At 45.5% G+C, this 7,271-nt stretch overlaps 2 long non-coding RNA genes across 2 annotated transcripts in view; one reads left to right on the forward strand and one right to left on the reverse strand.

The window, feature by feature from the left end:
* Positions 1-259: 259 nt before the first annotated feature.
* Positions 260-7,271, reverse strand: part of LOC108787979 — a 14,287-nt gene continuing 7,275 nt past the window's right edge. Inside the window, exons 2-3 of the long non-coding RNA XR_001941301.1 lie at positions 555-558; positions 260-405 (exon numbers count right to left, since the gene is read on the reverse strand). This is a non-coding gene — a long non-coding RNA (uncharacterized LOC108787979). The remainder of the gene's footprint in view (positions 406-554; positions 559-7,271) is intronic.
* Positions 321-7,271, forward strand: part of LOC108787978 — a 19,327-nt gene continuing 12,376 nt past the window's right edge. Inside the window, exon 1 of the long non-coding RNA XR_001941300.1 lies at positions 321-403. This is a non-coding gene — a long non-coding RNA (uncharacterized LOC108787978). The remainder of the gene's footprint in view (positions 404-7,271) is intronic.

A 7,271-nucleotide genomic window follows, 5' to 3' on the forward strand; every position in this document is an offset into this window, starting at 1 on the left:
GGTTCTTTAACTTCCATTAGATATGAGGATGCCGAGGGACATTCCACAACCAGAGAGGAGGGTGAGAGGTGAGCGGTCAGCACTGTGGAATCGAGGATTGTGTGAGTATATCTTCTTTATTCTGGCTCCTTGACCAAAATGAGCACTTAAACTTTGCAGTGTGGTGGTAGCCTCCCACACTGCACCATTCGTGCCACCCATTTGTACGCTCTCCAATGTCCAGATTACATCCTGAGAGGACAAGGCGCAGAAAATGAGAAAAATCAAGATCAAGCGAGCTTTTGCCCTTCTGCTCCACGGGAGGTTTCTGTCCTCCCTGAGCTAGCCTTAGGACACCTGCGTTACCGTTTGACAGGTGTACCGCCCCAGTCAAACTCACCACCTGCCACTGTCCTCGGGGCGGGTCTTCAGTGTCTGCCACCCCTCTCTGCCTATCCCTCCACTGGCTCCCAATTGCCCAACAAATAAAATGTAAAATACTAACAACATACAAAGCCATCCACAACTCAGCCCCTGACTACATCTCCAACCTCGTCTCAAAATATCACCCTAACCGCCCTCTCCGCTGTTCTCAAGATCCTGCTCTCTGGCTCTCTCATCACCTCCTTCCATGCTCACCACCAGGACTTCTCCAGAGTGTCTCCCATCCTCTGGAACCCCCCACCCCAATATGTCCGCTTATCTCTTATGCTGTCCACCTTTAGGCGATCCTTAAAAAGTAATCTCATCCCACCTCAACATAACTGCCCATTTACGTGTTCTAATAACTCAATCTAAACAATTATTACCTTTTCTATCACTTGCCCCTCCTACTAGATTGTAAGCTCTCACGAGCAGGGCCATCCAACCTCCTGTACTGAAATTGTATTGTAACTGTACTGTCTCCCCCATTTCGTAAAGCACTGCACAAATCCTGTATAATGATAATAATAATAATAATGTAGTCCTGATAAATGAAATCAAAGGACTGATCATTAGGTTGTGAGCGCATGCTCTCCAACCGGAAGTTTGGGGAAGCCGCACACAGAAAGCCAGATAATGTGGAAGCAAGAGAAACAAAGTAAGCTTTGCTGAATCAAACTGAGGATTGTCCTGAGCTACATTAATGAATATGCTGAGTTTCCGATAAAAAAGGCAAGGGTATAGTTCAACTTTAAGGTACTATTCCGGGTGTTCTGGGATTCCAGTGGCAAGAACCTACGGATTCTTGCACCAGGAGTCCAAGGTGCCCTGTTCAGATGGGGCTGCTGTACCCATTGAAGTAAATAGCAGGGTGACAGCAGCCACATCTGTCAGTGGCAGTCTGCGTGTAATCATACATGGTATAGATGATTGTCGCTGGACGAAGGATAAATGTTTTCAGCACCAATCTTCTATCCCAAACTGTGTGTAGTTGTACAATGTATGATTACATGCAGACTGCCACTGACAGATGTGGCTGCTGTCACCCTGTCATTTACTTCAATGGGTACCGCGGCCCCATCTGAATGGGGCACCTAGGATTCCTTCCACAGGAATCTGTGGGTTCTTGCCACAGGGATGCCACAGCGCCCCGTGTGAAGTAATGTGACTAAATTTCAAAATCTGCTTTTTAAAGCAGCTGTGTCATAAAAATCAAAGTTGCTAAAATTAATACTCTGCAGTAGAATGTAAATACTTCACTTTCTCACTGCTGATGCCGCTGACCACTCCATTCAAGAGGAATGATACCCAGAAATCTTCTGAAAAGCACTCCTGGAAGTGTTTATTTCCCTTTGTCCCCCTCCAGAGGCAGTGGAAAAGTAAAGCATCTACATTCTTATATTGCAAGGTATTCATTTTGGCAATTTTTCATAATTATGACAAGGTCACTCTAATTATAAAGTGTAGACTTTTTGGGAAAAAAATATACTGCTGCTGTTCATTGTGACATGTCTGGAATTTATTAAAGTGTACCTTTACCCCCTTTCACTAAAAATCGCATCAGCATTCAGCTCTGCATGATGATATGAAATAATCCCACATTCATTACTTAAAGAAGAACTCAAGGAAATGGAAATATTAACCTTTGCAGTGGGACTACCACCACACTGCCCTTGGCCACAGTGAGAAGAATGCAAAGTAAAAGTAAAACTAGGTATGCAAAGAATAAAAAACCTGCAATTATCTATAAGTATCTGTTTGTAAATTGCCATTACTAAACAGTGAGCAGGAACAAGGATCGGGGGAGAGACGTGACCGGCATTAAGGATTGGCGGAAAGCTGAGTGGCACCAAGGATCAGGGGAGAGAGGTGAGTGGGAACAAGGATCAGGGGAGAGAGTTGAGCGTGACCAAGGATCAGGGGAGAGAGGTGAGCGGCACCAAGGATCAGGGGAGAGAGGTGAACGGCACCAAGGATCAGGGGAGAGAGTTGAGCGTGGCCAAGGATCAGGGGAGAGAGGTGAGCGGCACCAAGAATCAGGGGAGAGAGGTGGACAGAGGATCAGGGGAGAGAGGTGAGCGGGACCAAGGATCAGGGGAGAGAGGTGAGGGGGACCGAGGATCAGGGGAGAGAGGTGAGGGGGACTGAGGATCAGGGTAGGTAGAGAGGTGAGGGGGACCAAGGATCAGGGGAGAGAGGTGAGAGGGACCAAGGATCAGGAGAGAGAGGTGAGCGGGACTGTGATTCAGGGGAGAGAGGTGAGGGGGACCGAGGATCAGGGGAGAGAGGTGAGCAGCATCAAGGACCAGGGGAGAGAGGTGAGCAGCATCAAGGATCAGGGGAGAGAGGTGAGCAGCATCAAGGATCGGGGGAGAGAGGTGAGCGGCACCGTGGATCAGGGGAGAGAGGTGAGCGGCACCGTGGATCAGGGGAGAGAGGTGATCGGGACAAAGAATCAGAGGAGAGAGGTGAGCGGGACCGAGGATCAGGTGAGAAAGGTGAGAGGGACTGTGGTTCAGGGGAGAAAGGTGAGCGGGACTGTGGTTAAGGGGAGAGAGGTGAGCAAGACCAAGGATTAGGGGAGAGAGGTGAGGGGGAGCAAGGACCAGGGGAGAGAGGTGAGGGGGACCAAGGATCAGGGGAGAGAGGTGAGGGGGACCAAGGATCAGGGGAGAGAGGTGAGCGGGACTGTGGTTCAGGGGAGAGAGGTGAGCAGCATCAAGGATCAGGGGAGAGAGGTGAGGGGGACTGAGGATCAGGCGAGAGAGGTGAGGGGGACTAAGGATCAGGGGAGAAAGGTGAGCAGCATCAAGGATCAGGGGAGAGAGGTGAGGGGGACTGAGGATCAGGCGAGAGACTTTCTTGCTTCTATGTCTTTATTCAACCAGGTGAGCGGACCAAGGATCGGGGAGAGAGGTGAGCGGCATCAAGGATCAGGGAATAGAGGTGAGCGGGACCAAGGATCAGGGGAGATTGGTGAGCGGCACCAAGGGTCAGGTGAGTATATCTGTATATTTGAGTTCCTTAACCCTTAAGCAAGCACTTAAGTTCTGTAAGATAAGGGTGGTGTTCCTCCTTATTGCAGACTTGTAAAGTTACTGAAGGTCCACTTTAAGCCCACCTGTCTTTTATACTTTTTCCTGACCCTTTATAAAAAATCTGCTTGAAGTTTGATTTGTGTTTTATCATTAGAAGCCCGCATCCAATAAAATCACAATGAAGGGTGGGTCAGTGAACTTTCATCTGCATACCGTCTGCATTATTTTAGATCTAATTTCATGGAAGGTAAATTATCAAAATGGCCAACAATCTTGTAAAAAAAAAGTGGAGAGGACAGGAGTGCACGTTGGAATGTTTAATGAAAGCCAGAGGATAAGTCAGCAGGACAGTAAACTGCATAGATATAAATATTACTAGATAAAAGGGAGAAAGGTTACAGAGCCTCATAAAAAGGTCACCCATGGGACCTCACTTAGAGGATTCTGTTCCTCTCTGCTCCCTATTACAATTATGGAATACCATATTTCACAAGTAATAAAGACTCAAGTGCTCAGGCAGCTGTTAGATATATCTTTTGGTGGATATTAGTTTTTAGCATTGCGCTGTATGGAACAATAACATGTCCAGTAATCATACAGTCCGTAGCCAGCAGGGATGACACTATGTAAACACAAACTATAACTCGCATAATAAATTATCACAACTGTTTTATATTTCTTGGAAAACTAAAATAATTTTGCATATAAAAGATAAAAAAGAGGGAAACAAAGTTCATACCTTTGATATTTAGTTACAGATAATAATTGAAAAAACGACAGCTAAGGTCTCATAGGTAGTTACTGAGTTTTATTTTGTTGTTTTTTTTTTTTTTTTCTTTCTTGCTTTCCAGGAATAAAGGTGAACTTCAGGCACAAAACTTTTAATTAAAGGACAAGTTTAACTTAAAATGAGGGAAGAAATTAAAAGGAGAACTATGAGGTGAGTGCTTTTCACTCACCTCATAGTTCTAGCCGACCTGTGAAGCACAAAGCTCAAAAGTGTGCATGAGCATCTTTGCCTCACATAGGGCAGTCCTTTAAAATAAATGTGAGACTCAGGATCTGCCGCCTGCATTCTATCAGTTTGGGAAATAACCCATATTTCCCAATATTCGCGTTCAATACTTCATTTCCATCATTTTAAGCCATGAGGAAGGCGGACGTGTCTGGCTCTCGTTGGCTGTGTGATCAACATAATCATTACATTTTTATGGAATCTGATTTGGTCTGGCATGCTCCTTTTTTCTCCAATCTCTGCATTGAAATAAATGGGCTGCCCTATAGGCAGCACACTTCGCAAGAGTGAATGGGGGCTCAATGATTTATATCTTTTTTGGATATACTGTAGAGGAATATATTTCAATGATTTCTTTTGTGGGTGGAGTTCAGCTTTAACTGTGTAAAACTCTCATTCCAAGTGACTGCATGCAGAACTTTGGCTTATGAGGTAACAATACTCAGGCAGTGATTTGTGAACGGACATGACAGCTAGATGATTATAATGACACAGTGCACATCAGATTATATATAATGGGAATAATGTACCCCCTACTGTAAGAGGCCACAGAAAAGGTTAACGACCACACTACATAGGCAGAGAAAGTGCTTATGTGCAGATGAAATTCTGAATTGGTTTCAAATGTTCTGAATTTTCTATATTTTCTATATTCATTAGCAAAGGGGCCCAATGGGTCTAAAGTAGGAAAAAGTGTCAAGTAGATACAATACAGTGCATGTATAATATTTCATTCCCCCATCAAGTGATGAGATCTCAGAACACCCTGCTTTGCTTCTTTTTTTTTTGTATTATTAATAGCCTTAAGGTTGAACTCCGGGATAAGCAAATATTCTCTAAATACAAGAGCTATGACTATTCTTTGAATCTTGGGGAGCTTTGTGTATTTCTTCCAGATCTGTGCAGTAATCAGGTGTGAAACGTGGAGCTTCCTGTAATAAAGGCCAGTCACTGCTGCTCTCTCTCCATGTGTAGGGTAACTGGTCTTGTCTCCGCCCCCTCCTGTAGTTTTCTGCATGCAGCCTATAGTGGGCCCCTCCCACAGCTCAGGCACACTTTTTGAACTGTTGCCTTAAGGCCCCTTTCAGACAGGCGCCTTCAGTTCCGACCCGCAGGGGATCCAGGCACAGATCCCCTGCTGATCAGAACGAATGTCACCATTGTGGAATTCGTGTCCATCCAGTTTTTTCTTCCATCGCAAGATGGAATTAAGTGACCCATGTTGGTTTATGGGATGTCGGATGTAAGCGGACATGTGTGTTGCATCAGATCACCCCCAATCCGGCACGGTCAGGTCCATCAAAACAGAACTGATTAATTAGTTTTTCCGGTTCTGGCCAGAGTGAGGGGTAATCTGCAGGGGCGCACAGTGAAGATCACTGGAACGACGGAGCAAGTAACTGGCTGACTGCACTCAGGGAGTTGGGGAGTTACTTAATAGATAACTTCACCTATAGGGTTGAGCCAGCTCCTGCCCTCTTATATGTCTTATAGCGAGTCACAGTCATCAAGGGACCCCAGTGGAGAACATTTCATGGGTTCACCTACTCATTTAGGAGGAATGATTAGGGTATGGTATCAAGAATGGCTCTTGCTCCTCATCTGCCCAAGTGAGAAGGTCTATGTAGCATCAGAAGGGGAAACCAGCAACTGCCCAACCCACTTCTTGTGTAAATGGGCCCCTAGGTCCGAGAGGTCCCTTGTGCAGTTGCATTGTCTTCACCAACCGTGCATTCGCATATATCTCTGCCATAATTCCCGACTGTTCCTGTCCACTTTGATCTGAATCTTGGGTGTTCCCGCGCACCTTTGTGTGTTCTGATCCTGCTGTTGCATTCTGAGTAATACAAAATAAATAATCCAAGAGGGAGAGTAGGAGCCCCCTGCAATGATGAGCAGACCCAGGAACTCACCAATTGGGGTATCTGAGACATAAAAGAAATGGTCAGCTGGTATATTTTTCCATTATCTTTCAAAAGCTGAAACAACAGGTTTGTGCATAGTCACAATCTTTCATAAGCATAAAAGTAAGCAATTTACATATAGAGGAACTGAACTCTGGAAGCTATGCAAAAAAAGACAGACAGAGGGCAAAACTAATCACCAGTATTGCTTGTGGTCTCCCAGCAGCTGATCTTTCCCCACTTTGGTCTTAGCATGCCTTATTCTGCACTGTGTCTCTATGTGGAGGTGCTCATCTTGGTAGAGTCAGGGCTTTGCTTCCTCTTGTTAAAACCTCCAGCAAGGATAATAGTGAGCAGCACGGTAGTGGTATCACCAACTTTCATTACAAATTTCCTTGGATTAGCAGTCAGAGGCAGCAGTGCCTGAGATCTCACATTGCAGATATACAGCTATGAAGTGTATTGCTATTTTCAAGAGAATTTCTAAAATCTTTCACGGTACTGCTAAGACCCAATAACTGTTTCTAGATGTTATTTTATGAGTTTAGGTCCACTTTAAAGAATATATATATTGTGGCATTGTGAGGCAATACCACGGTGTTAGGTGGCCTCAAAGTCACCCAGGGTTCTCAGCCAGAGGGGCTGAGTGGCTCCAGGAAGACATTACTGGTACCAGGAGAGAACTGCCTTTTCATGGGTGCCTTTGAGGGGAGCACGGAACGAGTGGATTGGGAAGGCTTGACCAAGAGTATACTGTCTATGTTAAAGGGGGTCTCTGCCTGCAACTCTAAGACGGAGACTATTTCTGCAGTTCCTGATCGAGGGGCTGCTAGCCTTGGTGCAGATGGGAGCACCTGTGTGGTAGCAGCAGTTTCCCCTCAGGAGGTACAAGGGCCGAGTGGTGAGCAGAAA

The sequence above is a fragment of the Nanorana parkeri genome, unplaced genomic scaffold (genome assembly GCF_000935625.1).
Source record: "Nanorana parkeri isolate BGI_ZX_2015 unplaced genomic scaffold, ASM93562v1 scaffold295, whole genome shotgun sequence".
In the NCBI taxonomy this organism is placed as follows: domain Eukaryota; kingdom Metazoa; phylum Chordata; class Amphibia; order Anura; family Dicroglossidae; genus Nanorana; species Nanorana parkeri.